At 43.2% G+C, this 13,233-nt stretch overlaps 1 protein-coding gene across 4 annotated transcripts in view; it reads left to right on the top strand.

The window, feature by feature from the left end:
- LOC146766945 (uncharacterized) overlaps positions 1-13,233 on the top strand; it is a 24,273-nt gene continuing 11,040 nt past the window's right edge. For 2 of the 4 annotated variants that reach the window (XR_014956812.1, XM_085585468.1), the window contains exon 1: positions 2,104-8,981. The gene's annotated coding sequence lies outside the window, so the exon portion shown is untranslated. The other 2 variants (XR_014956810.1, XR_014956811.1) reach the window with 2 other exon arrangements.

The following is a 13,233-nucleotide window of genomic DNA, read 5'->3' on the forward strand; positions in this document are numbered from 1 at the left end:
TTCCTAGGTAAACTTACCAAAAATATGTATACCAAGAAGAGGGATGGAGAGTGGCTAAAGGTGTACTTTCTTGTAGGATCATGCTCAGATCTCTTCTTTTCTACAGCCCATGACCTTGAGCAAGGGACTTGTTGGAAGTTGAGTCATCCCTTTTGAATCAGTAAACCTGTACTGATGGATATAATTTGAAGTCTTGGCTCAGTCTCTGCTTTAGGGAACACAGACTAGGAAGGACTTTATTTCCTATTTATCTGCCTTTAAGCCTGTAATATATGAGCTCTGCTGACTGCCTCCAAGATGCTTTATGGAAGGATTCCTGCTCTGCTAAACTGTCTGGGAAAGTGTTAGCATGGACTCTGCACTGCTGCTGACCAGCAGGGGCCTGTGGACTGTCATCCCCAAGGGGCCTGATGTGGGCTTCTCTAGTGATTCTGGTGTTTTATACTGCACAAACCAAACTTCAGTGAATCCATCAGTAGAATGAATCCCAGACATGGATGGAAATAATCTAAACCAATTTTTATGCATCACTACATCTGTGAGAACTTTCTTTGGTGATGATCTAGTAATTTCTATGATCACCTGTGATTTGCAATAAAATAAGCCTGAAAACCACCACCAAATGTATTTTTTAAAGGAAGAAAGGATTTCAGGAATGAAGAACAAGCTTAGTGGGTTTTTTGAAAACTGTGGCATGTGTAATTATGCAGATGTGTCTGGATATGCTTCATTCTGCCACTAAAGGTGGTTTTGTGATGTCCTAACCCAAAAGAGTTTTATATTGATTGGATGAGAAGGTAAAACAGGTATGGGGGAGGAGGAGGTTAGCAAGTCCTTATTTCAATTCCTGGGTTAAGGATTTGGATCCAGTCAGTTCTCTGGTGCTGGGACCACAGGTTTATCTGCCTGGCAAGCTTGAATGTGTCCCAAGACATCTCTGGGCACACATCAGGTATGTGCCTAGGGAGCAAAGTCATTCCGGGTGATGCAGAGATGTGTCCCTGTGGCATGCAGCTGTGTCAGGAGAGGATTAGGTTGGGTGTTAGGAAAAGGATTTTCATTCAAGGGGTGGTCAAGCACTGGAACAGGCTCTCCAGGGTAGTGGTCACAGCACCAAGCCTGACAGAGCTCAAGAAATGTTTGGTCAATGCTTTTGGGCACAGGGTGTGATTTTGTGCAGGGCCAGGAGTTGGACTCAATGATCTTTGTGGGTCCCTTCCAGCTCTGTGATTCTGTGATTTTGCATGGGAACTGAGGTTTGTAGTTCTCTGGCAGTGCTGTTCCATCTCACCCTAAGCTGTGGGTTCCAGGGGCTGCAGCAGAAAGGCTCCTCTTTCACTTTTAGCAGCCACTTTTTGCAAGCAGGATTGCCAGAACAAAATCCAGGATCTCCCTTGTTAGGACTTTCCCAGATCCATGTTCAAGGGAAAACAGCAGCAGCTGGGAATGAGAATTCATGGGCATCTGCCTTCTTGGGTGCACAGCTCCTGGACAGTGCATGGATGCTTCTCTCCCACAGAGGAGTTCAGGGAATGAGCAGTGATGAAGCTTCAGCTTTCCCAAGGACTCAAAAAATTCAGTAGTGAGAAAGGTGATGGTTGGAAGCCATGTCCTGTTAGCCCTGCTACTCCCACAGGGGGCTTGCTAGGGGCTTGCCTGGTTTTTATTGGTTTAATTGATGAGGATACAGTTCTGGCCAATGCAAAACTTCTGTGCATTTAGGCTGGATTTAGTTTAACTAACATAAGGGAAATGTGCTTTACATCCAGATCATTGAAGTGGTTCGTTCTGACACTTCTGAAGTGGAATATGTTCCTTTTGTCAGGCTAAAGTCATAGAGAGGTGGTATCAATTGCAGCACCAGAATGGAAATGGGAATACCTGGGCTGCACTCCCTGTGTGTTTGCTCTGAGATCTCGGTCTTTCTGGTCAGTTTTAAAAGGAGAGCTCTGTTTTGGGCTTCCTGTAGCTGGGGGAGTCAGGCCCTTCTTCAGGAGGAGGGAGCTGATGGCTTAATTGCATATTGTGAAGTAGAAGACAGGATGTTCTCTATTTCAGGGGATTGCAAGCCCTGGAGCTGTTGGAAGAAAAGGTGAGTGCTGAGTGCTGTTGCTCCTGCTCTCTTTCATAATGAACTCTCTTTGAGACTATTGCTTTTTGCTGTCTAAAATACCTGAGAATGCAATTAGCTTCCTATTTGTTTAGTGGAATTGTTAGTGAGTGCATGGCAGTATACCAGATCAAGCACCAGGGGAAATGTTGGTTGCTCTGATGGGAGTTTGCTTTCAGACAAGATGTGAGAATACAGACTATTTACAAACACCTAAGTGCAGTCAGCATATTCCACTCTTTTCCTGGAGACTTTCTCCTGTCTCATGCACACTTACTTGCTATAATTTCAGCTAAGGTTTTTCTCTTTCCTGTGATCTGACACCTGTTGCTGTTAAATATTTGCTGTGTTCCTCTTCTGAGGGCTGGGTGGCTGCAATATCAGCAGGAAAAATTACAAGTGTGCATGTACCATTGGGCAGGCAGCAATCTCAGAAAGATTGCAGTGGTCTGGAGCTGTCCCATGGTACAAACACATATTTTATTCAGCCTATAAGTGAGAAGTGGTTTCATTTTCCAATGTAAATACAAAGATATTAATGGAGGAGTCTACTGAACATAAACAAGGAGGGAGGTTCAGTGAAATTTAACATTAATATATGCAAATGATATTTTTTCCAACACTAGTTTAGTCATACATTTTGGAAGACTGTTTGAAGCCAAGAACCTAATAAGGTCCAGAAAGGAACTGCATATTTAGGCAGTTATCTGGAATATATGACTTACCATAATTAACAACAAATTTAGAAAGGATATATAATCTATTCTATTTATTGTGCTTGAGCAGTTCATGACCTGATAGATACTGGGTGCATTTTTCACACCAAGATGCTGCAGAGTTCCTTGTGCTCTCTTCAATGTGTGATTTTTGCCACAAGAGAGAGGGACTGCTTGTCTGGTTTGATTCCTGCACGTTCATCACTGGCTATAAGTATTAAGCCAGGGATCCACTTCCAGCAAACTTTAAGGTCTCAGCTTTAGTTGTAATGCTGGCTGTGTGGGACAGAGTGGTTAATTAATCTGGTGTAGTAAAAATGCAGCGAACCCTGCATTCAGGGAAGAAATGATGTCTGGCTCCAGATCAGAAGGCTGAAGGATCTGCTTTATTAAAACTATACTATATTACATTAATATACTATTTAAAGAGATATTATATTATTCTACATACATACTTCTTGCTTACCTATCTAACTCAAACTCGTGATTCTCTGCTGAGAGCCCGAGCCACAGCTGGATCCAATTGGTCACTGAACCCAAACAACCTTCACCAGAACCCAATCCAGCAATCACTGCAGGTAAACAATCTCCATACCACATTTCACTTCAAGTAAACAATCTCCACACCACACATTCCACATGGGGAAAGCAAAGGAGCAGAGATAAAGATTGTTTTCTCTTCTCTCTGTGCTTTTCCTAAGAAACAGAATTATGTCTTTCTGTCCAGAGAATGTGAATGCCACAATCTGCTAATGATTTGGCTTTTCACTACTCACAACATGGAAACCACTTTCAATGAAATAGCAAAGCCTCTTGTTATCCAGGATGCTCAGAGCTGCAGAACATCCTGATAAGCTATAGAAACTTGTGTAGAAGAGAGTCAAGCCTGAAAAATTTCCTGGTCAGCGTGTTTTACAGATCCTGGTCATAGGAGCCTGTCAGGAAGGTGGTCTGGGAGCAGGGTGCAGCATGGGTGCAGATCTCAAGCCAACTGCAGGGGTGTCACCAGCAGACAGCCAGGAGCAGCCCCATGGGAATTGCAGGTGGTGGGAAACAGGGCAGTGATAATGGCACAAAGATTGGATTGCATGTACAAATGAAGGGCTCCATTGGCTCCAGGGAAGATTTGTCTACTGGCTCCTTTAGGTGCTCGTAAGGTGTTGCTAGCCTGAATGCAGCCAGGGGCACGTAGCAGTCACAGGACAGTGTAGGCTGAAGTCAAACCTTGCTGAAGGAGCAGGCAAAGGAATGAGCATCTAAAGAAGGGTAAAGAAGGCACCAACTGGTGCGCCACATATAGCACATGGCTGACTTAGCACTTGTGTCCTTCTGCTCAAGGTTTTCTAATTCTGTCCCAGACGATGTCAGCATCCCCCAGCAACTGGCAGCAGCACATACAAGGCATTCCCTGGAGAGCTGGTGAGCGTCTGTCAGCCCCTGCCCAGGAGAGCTGCCTGCAGGGGCAGCAGCTTCCTGAAGGTGTGTCTGTTTCTCAGCCTTGCCCAGGTGACCTGGGGGTCTCTTCAACCTCACCTTTGGGCAGCTCATCTTCCTCATGCCATCCTTCCCTGTGGAAGAAAGTGTCACCCGAGTGCTCTTTGCTTTCCACTGTCCTGTAAAGCTTCCAGTCATTTTCTTGGCACCACAGTTTCCTCGGCATGAGCACCAGTTTATAGATCACTGAGCAACCAGGCTCTGAAATGCGAGTGCCTGGCTAAATGTAACAACAGGGTGCATGGACAGAGGGCGATGGAGGCAGAATGTGAGATCCAATCCCACCAGGCAGGACTCTCTACCAAGGAGAGCACTAGCTGGCAGGCCTGGAGGGGTGCCGTGTCGTTCGAAACATAACCATCAGGCATTGGATAAGATGTGAAATTCTGCATGCTCTCTCACACTGCACAGGGTAGAATTCCCTTGGTGCTGCTTTGGGCAACTGGGCTTCCTGTGTCTTCAGAGCTTCACAGCCTAAATGTGAGCTGCAGAGATTCCTTTGCCTTTTCCTTCCTCTCTTTTCCCTGGAGCATGCAGCAGACGATTTAAATTACTGCCATTTAGAATAATCTGTCTTTCTTGGATCCCATATTACTCTACTAGGAGATGGAGTGACTTCAGGCTTGGGAAGGGCATTGAAAGATAGCTCAGTGTCTGGCCCAGACTCCCCACATACCTGCATTGCCTGCAAGATTTTATTGTGACTTATGGGGCATCAGCCTCTTTCACTTTTTCTCTTCTCCCTCTCTCTTTTGACATGAAATGCTCCAGGTCTTGAGTCAGACCAGGAACTAAAGAACTAAATGGCTTAATGTGATGTGGTTTAAGTTTTGCTGATTTCTGTGAGGGATCAAGTGGGCTTGAAATCTAACAAAACTCCAAGGTCATATTGTTTTTAGGAAATCTGTTGCTTTTACAATCTAGACGTCATTTTTGCTCCAGTCATTAGTAAGACTTCTCAATGAAGTATGGATAGCTTTCAAGACATGGAGCTTGGTGCTATGAGCATCAGTCTCTGAGATTATATGTTCTCTGTCCTTGTCACTGGAATCCTGTCTTTGCCAAGCACATAGTCTGCATTTGCTTAAATACTGCTAAAAGCCCAGACACTCCAAAATGTGTTTAATACACTGGAACACCCTGTGTTCTAATTACCTGCATGATTCTTGCTGTTGTGTTAGACTTTCAGTGGTATATAGCTCAATCTTATACAAACCTTGAATGGCCCAGCAAGAATGAAGCTGTAGGAACCAAAATATTTCAGCTATTTCCATGTTTAGCAGTAAACACTTTGGATTTATGAAACCTGTGTAGATTTCAGATAATATTTGTGCATTTTAAGTCGCACCCATGAAAATTATAATCTTTGGGGAGAGATGGCAATAACTACATTATCATATAATCATTTACATTACATGTATCTCAGAAAGCTGTTTTAAGAATGTAAGTAGCATTGTCAAGGTTTATTAAGCCCTGATAGAGGTCCCCACAAATATCTAGAATGTATCTGTACCACAGTTGTCTGAGAGAACACAAATGAACATAAGGCATTTGATGAGCTCCCCTTTTCTCATTAATCACTATGATAATATTTCTAAGCATCCTGTGTAAACAGTGTCTGTATTTAGAGAATTGACATGGAAAGATGGAGCTAACAGTTTGGGCTGGAAGTTTGGGAGTTTGAGGTTTTTGTGTCTGGTGGCAGTGTTCCCTGTGGCACTCCCAGCTCTGGCATCCCTCTATACTTGATGCTGTTCCTTTGGTCCAGCCTCCCAGCCTTCCCAACTCAATGCTCTGAACTGACCTTCTTCTGTACCATTATCAGGTGCTTTCTGGTGGCACTGTGCCCTCTTGTCCCAGCAGGATGTTCATTCCCAGTGCTCAGCCATGGCTGGAGAGGTGTCTTCCACCCAGCAGGCAAAGGAGGCTGCAGGCAGGCCCTGGCAGGCTTTTCTTGCACTTCTCCAACCAGGCAGGGGCAAAGAGCCTCTTTTCAAAAATGTGACAAGATGACAATGTGAGTTCCTTAATGCTTTTAGTGGGAGAGGGGAGACTCAGAAACCACTCATGCTGCAGTCCAAGGTGAGAGAGCACACAGTGAACTTCCTCTTTTTCATGGAGGCAGGAAGGTCTCACTGCAGCCAGCCATACAATGATGAACCTGGCCAAGCTGTTGAAAACCAGCTGTGATGGAGCTTAGCCACTTGTGCTGTGCTCTTAATGTTTGTGTGTTCACTCTGTGTGTGAAAACAAACTTGGTGAAGCAGTGCAAAGTCTTCCCAATGAAATTGCCCCTCAGTGCAAGCCTGGTTTTTTGGGGAGCAGTGATGTAGATGTAAGAAATGTCTTTCCTTCAGGGTCTGTCAAGAAGCTGTGCTGGCTCTAAATAGATTGCTGCTGCTGCACTCCTAATTTAGCTGTAGGCAGGCAAGTGACATGGTAAAGCTCAGGAATGTCACTTTGCTTCTTGTGTGACCTATGAGATCAGAGGTCTTTAGGAGATACACAGTGACTCTTGCAGAAAGTGCTTCTGGATACAGGAAGTGGAAATCCTCTGGGCTGGGCAAGATGTCAGAACACAAGGGATAAAGGACCCTCTGGGAGGGTCTCTGGCTGTAGGGAGTGACTGAGCACCTTGTACACCCTATAAAAGCTTTGTTTGTACTGCCTGGACTTTGGCAGCCAGCGCAGGCTGTCTATGCTCTGCCTACAGCCCTTGCAGTTATTATCTCTAAAGTTGCAATTTCATATAAGACACGTATAATCAGGTTTTTGTTGGTCTTCTAGAGTGCAATATAAAACAGACTTATATAGCAGCCGCTTCTGTTGGAATAGCTATCCCTGAGAGCTTTTCTCCTGCTTGTTAAACTTCTGTCAGTGTCAGATATTTGCAATATGAGATGCTTCAGAGCTGCCACCACGAGGCTGATGACATATTTTAGAAGACTGTTACTCCCAAAAGTAGTTCAAAAATGCCTGGTATTGTTATTGAATACTTTTCCCCAAACTCATCATCCCAAGCAACTCCATTAAGCTGATAGAACTGCAACAGTTGGCTGTGGGTTGCTCTGTGTGTATGTGCAGGTTTTCAGCACTTTGATTAGTAGGTTACTTCTACCTTTCTGTTTGAGAACTATTAGATCCTAGAAGTAGGAACAGGAAGTGCAGCTGAACCCTAAAAGCTGATTTGGGTGATTGCTTATAGTAAAGACAGTTTAAGTCACAGTGGTAAGTACACTGGAAGGCAGCTTCACTTCTGTAGTTTTGGGGGCTGTAGAATAGGTGGGAGATTGGGTCCTGAAAGGTTATGCTGCCATGCAGGAGTTGTCTAACAGAAAACCCAATGTCATAGCTTCTTCAAATTAATTGTGCTGCAAGCCAGTCCCTCTCCTTCAGAATAATTTGTGAAATTGTTTCATATGGGTTCATTTTTGATTTGTCCTTGTGAATATTACAGGTAATGACTGATTCAGTTCTTTTATTCTTACTGTGTTTAAGTGAGTTGGCAGGGACAAAAATGATTAGTCAGATTTAAATTGCGAATTTCTGGGGACTTAGTATTTGCATAGCAGTTTTAAAGAGATGTCATCTTCTATGCTGTTCCCTGCAATAGGTGTGCAGATTTTTTATTACAGTAAAATCATATTGAGATAACTGGGGGATGTGAGAATCAAAGCATCTGGGAATGTGGCTGATGTGGCTGTGGCTATCTAACTTTTCCCTTGTTGGATGTGTCTTCCAAATGATGGGAAGTATTGTAACGTTAGCAGCCTCCTGCCAGTGCCTCTCTTCTCCCTCTTCCTGAGTTGAATGTCAGTTTAGCACAGCCTTTATAGGGTACCTTGAAGTGGGGGGCTGTTCTACATTTAATAATGTCATAATAACCAGCCTGAGAGGTGTGAGGCTGGAATATCACATTTGTGCCTGCTGCTGTTGGGGGTATCTGTCTTCCAGTTGTGGTTTTTATGATCTGAAAGGAATGAAGACTCTCAGTTTCTTGTAAAATTATGTAAAACTTATGTTTCTTCAGAGCATCTCTGTAATCTCTTCCATTTTCTCTTTGGATCACCTTTTACTTTTCTTTTCAGTTTTTTAATCTTCTTGCAGTTGCAGTTCCCTTTTGTTGCCATTATGGAGGCAGAATTTTTATCTATCCCTTGGAAAGGATATTTGCAATTTTTACAAAGATTTTGTCTAGTATTCTTATATTTTAGCAGTAATTTAAAAACCATAATCAACTCTGTCTGCTGTGGGTTTTAACACTTAATACAAGTATGCTGGTAATCCTGGGTAGCATGTTTGCTTCTCTGAGGGTGGTGAATGCTGAAAAGCACCTTGCCCCCACCCCCAGTGCATGCAATTCAGCAGATCTGCTTGCTTCACAGCAGAGTTCAAAAGTAACATTCCTCAGTTCCTAATTAAGTTGACAAGTCTTTCTCATCCCAAGTCCTGTCCTTTCAAAAGGAAGGAGAAATCTGAAAACACATCACAGTTGTGAACCCTTGTGTTCTGTCTGCTGCTGGGAGGGGAGGAGCAATGTGTTTGCAGCAGAGGGATTAAACAGCTGAAGAAAAACAGTCCAGCAGAAAGTGGCAGGGGCTGCTCCCGGGAGAAGATATCTGCCAGGAGGAATGTGTTGTTGGCAGCTTCAGCCACTGAAGGTTTGTTTTCCCTCTGATGCAGACCTGCTTTCCCTGTCAGCCTTTGCTCAGTAATGAGGATGGTAACTTATTTATTGGACAAGGATTTCAGCAGTCACAAATGCTTTTGAGAGACTTTGTCTGGGGTTTTCAGAAAGTTATTTATAACAAAATAAACCACTCTGTGGCCTCCTTTCACGGATTTTTAAGGTGAACATCCTCCAAATCAAAGTGTCTCCACTCACTTTATTTTGAAAATCATTTACTACAGGTGGATTTCTAAAGAGCAAATGATGGCTAAGTCTTTTTCTAATAATGTCTCTGGAACCCCAAGGACATGAATTATGCTGTACATTGTGTGTTGCATGGTTAGGATTTAAGCTAAGGAGGAAAAGATCCTAATGGGAAACAGTGGTGAGAGAAAATTAGAAGCAGGCACAAATACAGGCAGGCAGTCTAGTAAGTGGGCTCAAGGGAGAGCTAGGAAAATGTGTAAACACAGAATTTTGGTACCCCGTACCTTGAAATTATATTGTCTGCAAATACTGGGATGCTGAATTGATGGGAACAGTTAAACAAGGGTCTGGCACAACTTTTTCTGTTCTGAGTTTTGGGGGCAATTCCAGCCTGCACAATGGCCAGCTCATGGGGTGTGAATCTCCATCCCATGAGATAAAAAAAGGTGCTCAACTCCTGTGGAAAGCAAAGATATGGGGAATTTCATTACTTCCACTTTAAGAAGATCACAGTTCAGTTTGTTTTCCAGTTCTTCTTCCAGGGTTTGAAAATTCTTCTAGTATGCTTTTGTTTTTTCTTTAGACCCAGATGAAGGATGGTGCTTTTCACCTTTCTATGGCCTTTGCAAACTGCCAGTTGGATTTTTGTGTCTTGTCTTTTCTTCCAGCCCTAAATTTGTGCCCATGCAAGGCTTCCAGCCCTGTATCACTGTGTCTAAAGGTTGTGTCCAGTGATTTAGCTGTGTCACAGACAGGTAGAAAAATTATGAAAGACAGGTGTCATAAAATCAGGCCTGCTCTGCTAAAATAATAGCTGGCCTGACACTTCTGAGTGCAGCTAAGTACTTTGCAAGTTCTCATGAGCTTTTCATCAAGATGAAAACATCTTGAAAATCAGAGTTCATTAACATAACAATCTATTTCTAGGGTGAAAAGCTGTATAAACAATAAGAACTGTCCCATGAGAATCAGTGAAGAAAATATGTAAATAATTCAAGAATAGGGAGATTTGATGGACAAGTTAGTAAAATACTTTTTACTAACCAATAGAGTAATTGGCAAGAAAGTCTTGAACCAATTAAAGTTCCATGTGACGTTTGTAAAAACTGTACAAAATAAGTTGTGTGAAAAAAGAATTGCCTTTCCCTGCATGAAGAAAATTAAGTCTCAGCTGATTTATTACAACATAGGTGCCCAACAGCAATGGGAAACTGAAAATCTTCCCAGAAGTGCTTCATGTCCCAAATGAAGAAATGGGGTGCCTGGCCTGCTGTAGAACAGATGGCCAAGAGATCCTTGCTGTTTTTAACAGCTCTCGGAGAGTCTTGGCCAGTCTTTGTGGTACTCTTAATTGTAACTCAGTTTCCACAAAGGTGAATGACCTTTGCAGCAGTTAAGTAAAGCATCTCAAACTTGCATGCTCCTTTTAAGGAGCTGGTGAGAGTTTCTGTGCTGGTGGGCTGTGCATTCCTTGGGGTTCATACAGCATGGCCTTGCATGTGTGCAGAGGACATCCAGACAAATACTCAGCCTAGCTCCTACCTTCACACAGCACATCTCCTGCAAGCTTCCAGGGCTGGGTATTGCTGGCTGGGAGCAGTGAAGTTTTCTGCCCATTCTTCCCTCTCTAGCTGAACTGGCAGGCCTGGCCAGAGGCAAGGAGAGAAGGGTTCTAAAGGGCTGACTAAAGTTCTAGAGGCTGGCCAGCTAGAGGGCTGGCAGCTTTCTGAGATGTGGGATGCTACTTTCCTCCTGGTCACTGTGAATCCAGCCAGAGCTCATCTTCTTGCCATGGTAGTACTCGCCTGACTTTATTACAGGGAATAATCACTGGCAGAGCATGATGATAATGGGTTAATCAGATGAGAAATTATTCACACATTTCTTCATTTGGGAAATGAAGCACTTCTGTGAAGACTTTTCATTTCCCAGACTCTCTTTCATATGACTCAGAAAACCATAATATTGGCATCATAGCATTAATTTTGCATTGCTTTGTTCTATATTTCTATATTTGGGGTTTTAGGTACTGATTTCTTCCTCAGCAGCTTTTAAGCATTTTCTAAGTGTAGTAAAAATGTTACTCTTCACAAGTGTGACAAATGCAAAAGAAGCATCTTCAGATTTCAAGCTCTATTTGGGGTCTCTCTGTGATGTATCATGTCCAGAAATAATGAGAAACTCTGCATCAGAGATGCTGGAAAATGAACAGAAGAAATGAGAGAAAACCATAGCAGAGAGCAGCCAAATGACTCATTGGAAGAGCCCCAGCTTGGTTCTTCTGTTCATTTGCAGTCAGAGGAAGAATTGTCTGCTGAGTCCAAGGCAAGGCTGTCTCATCTGGGCACCTTTCAAACCACCTCCAGACCGCTTATCTAAATTTCATTCCTTTTGATGAAATTACAATGTTTAGGGAATTGTCAGAGTGTTATGTAGAGATGTTATAAGTTTGAGTCTAACCTTTAGTGGGTTAGACCACCAGGCACCCTAAGTGGATGGAGACTTTCTCCTAATTCCTAGTGGAGTTCTCAAAGCTGCCTTCAAAAGTGGTGTGGGGGTACTGTCTTGAGCTGATTGGACAGAGGAGGCAGTGGGACTCCATCTGGAAATGATGTGTCTGGATGGGGCTTTTGAGAAACCTGGTCTAGTGGGAGGTGTCCCTGCCCACGTCAGGGGTTGGAACAAGATAGGCTTTAAGGTCTCTTTCAACCCAAACCATCCTGGGATTCTGTGACCTGTCTCTCAGAACAGAAGTGGTGGCAGGATGGCACGTGGAACTTCCATCAGCTGAAATTTTTAAAGGACTCAACTCTGCATGGGCACAGCATGAACCATTTACAGTGGAAAATGTGTTGAGGTCAGTGATGTAGTAGGATTTTCTTTTTTCCAAATAGTGCAATTCATTGGGGAATTTATCTATCATCTATCTAAGGAAGATCCAAGCTGCAGATGGATTAAAGAGTTTTGTTCAGGTATATCTAATCTATTTTCTAACTGAATACTTTGACTGTAACCTCCATAGTCTGAGTAATGTGATTCACTCTTCTTGGCCTGGTTTCCTAAGAAGGTGAGGCTCTGGTATTTGCCTTCCTTGTCCATATTTCTGTATTCTCTCAGTGATATCTTTTACTTATTTTTCTTTTTTTTTTTTTTCCTCTAAATCCGGGAAAAATAGAAGGAGGAAAATTTGTAGGAAGATGATTGTCTTCTTTATAGGTTTTGTGACAATTTTAGCTGGGATGAGTCCCAAATCAGGCCCTCTTGAAGTAAAATACCTATCATATTTAAACCATTAAAAGCTTGTCAGACCATATTTCTATTATTACAGAGAAAGTCCATTTCCCCCTTGCTGACACCACCTGTCCCAAATCTGGGGTATAGGGAGTAAGTGCTAATATAATTCTCCTGGGGTTTACAAGATAGTAATTCCACACTTGAATGCACAGACTGTTTCGTGGAAGGCTAAGTGATTACTGGAATAAGTCAATGAGATTACTGCTGCTGAAAACCAGGCAACTGGCATTGTGAATATAATAAAAGAGGATGATCAATGATGATTGTTCTGTTTTAAAAAGGGTCTGTGTGTTACCAAACCCTAGATTCACGTGTACTATTGGGATCCCTACATTAGACTGTCTTCTCCATATGCTTGTAAAGCCTGGGGTCAGCCCTGCTGGAACAGGATATTTCCCAGCCTTGGAGGGGTATAAACACCTTGGATTTATCCCCTGTGATGGTGAACCACCAGGGGTTCCCAAAAGCTTCCACTGGCAACCCTTCTGGTCTGGAGCCCAGCTTCTTGCAGATGAATTTGTCAGGCTTGCAGGTATTAAGCACTGCAGTCTAATGGGGTGCTGAGCCCAAGTCTGGGAACTGCTGTGCTGTTTTTGGGGGTGGCTGTCACCTAATTGCCATCTGCTGTAGCTGTCACCCAGGTGGGGTTTGTTCTCCTTCCCATGGTGATAAATGTGCTATGAATTTCCAGCAAGCGTATCCCTGAATGTAGGATATACTTTCATTCAAAGTTTGTATTTTAT

Source organism: Lonchura striata, chromosome 7 (assembly GCF_050655825.1).
Source record: "Lonchura striata isolate lonStrDom1 chromosome 7, ASM5065582v1, whole genome shotgun sequence".
NCBI classification, from domain to species: Eukaryota; Metazoa; Chordata; class Aves; order Passeriformes; family Estrildidae; genus Lonchura; species Lonchura striata.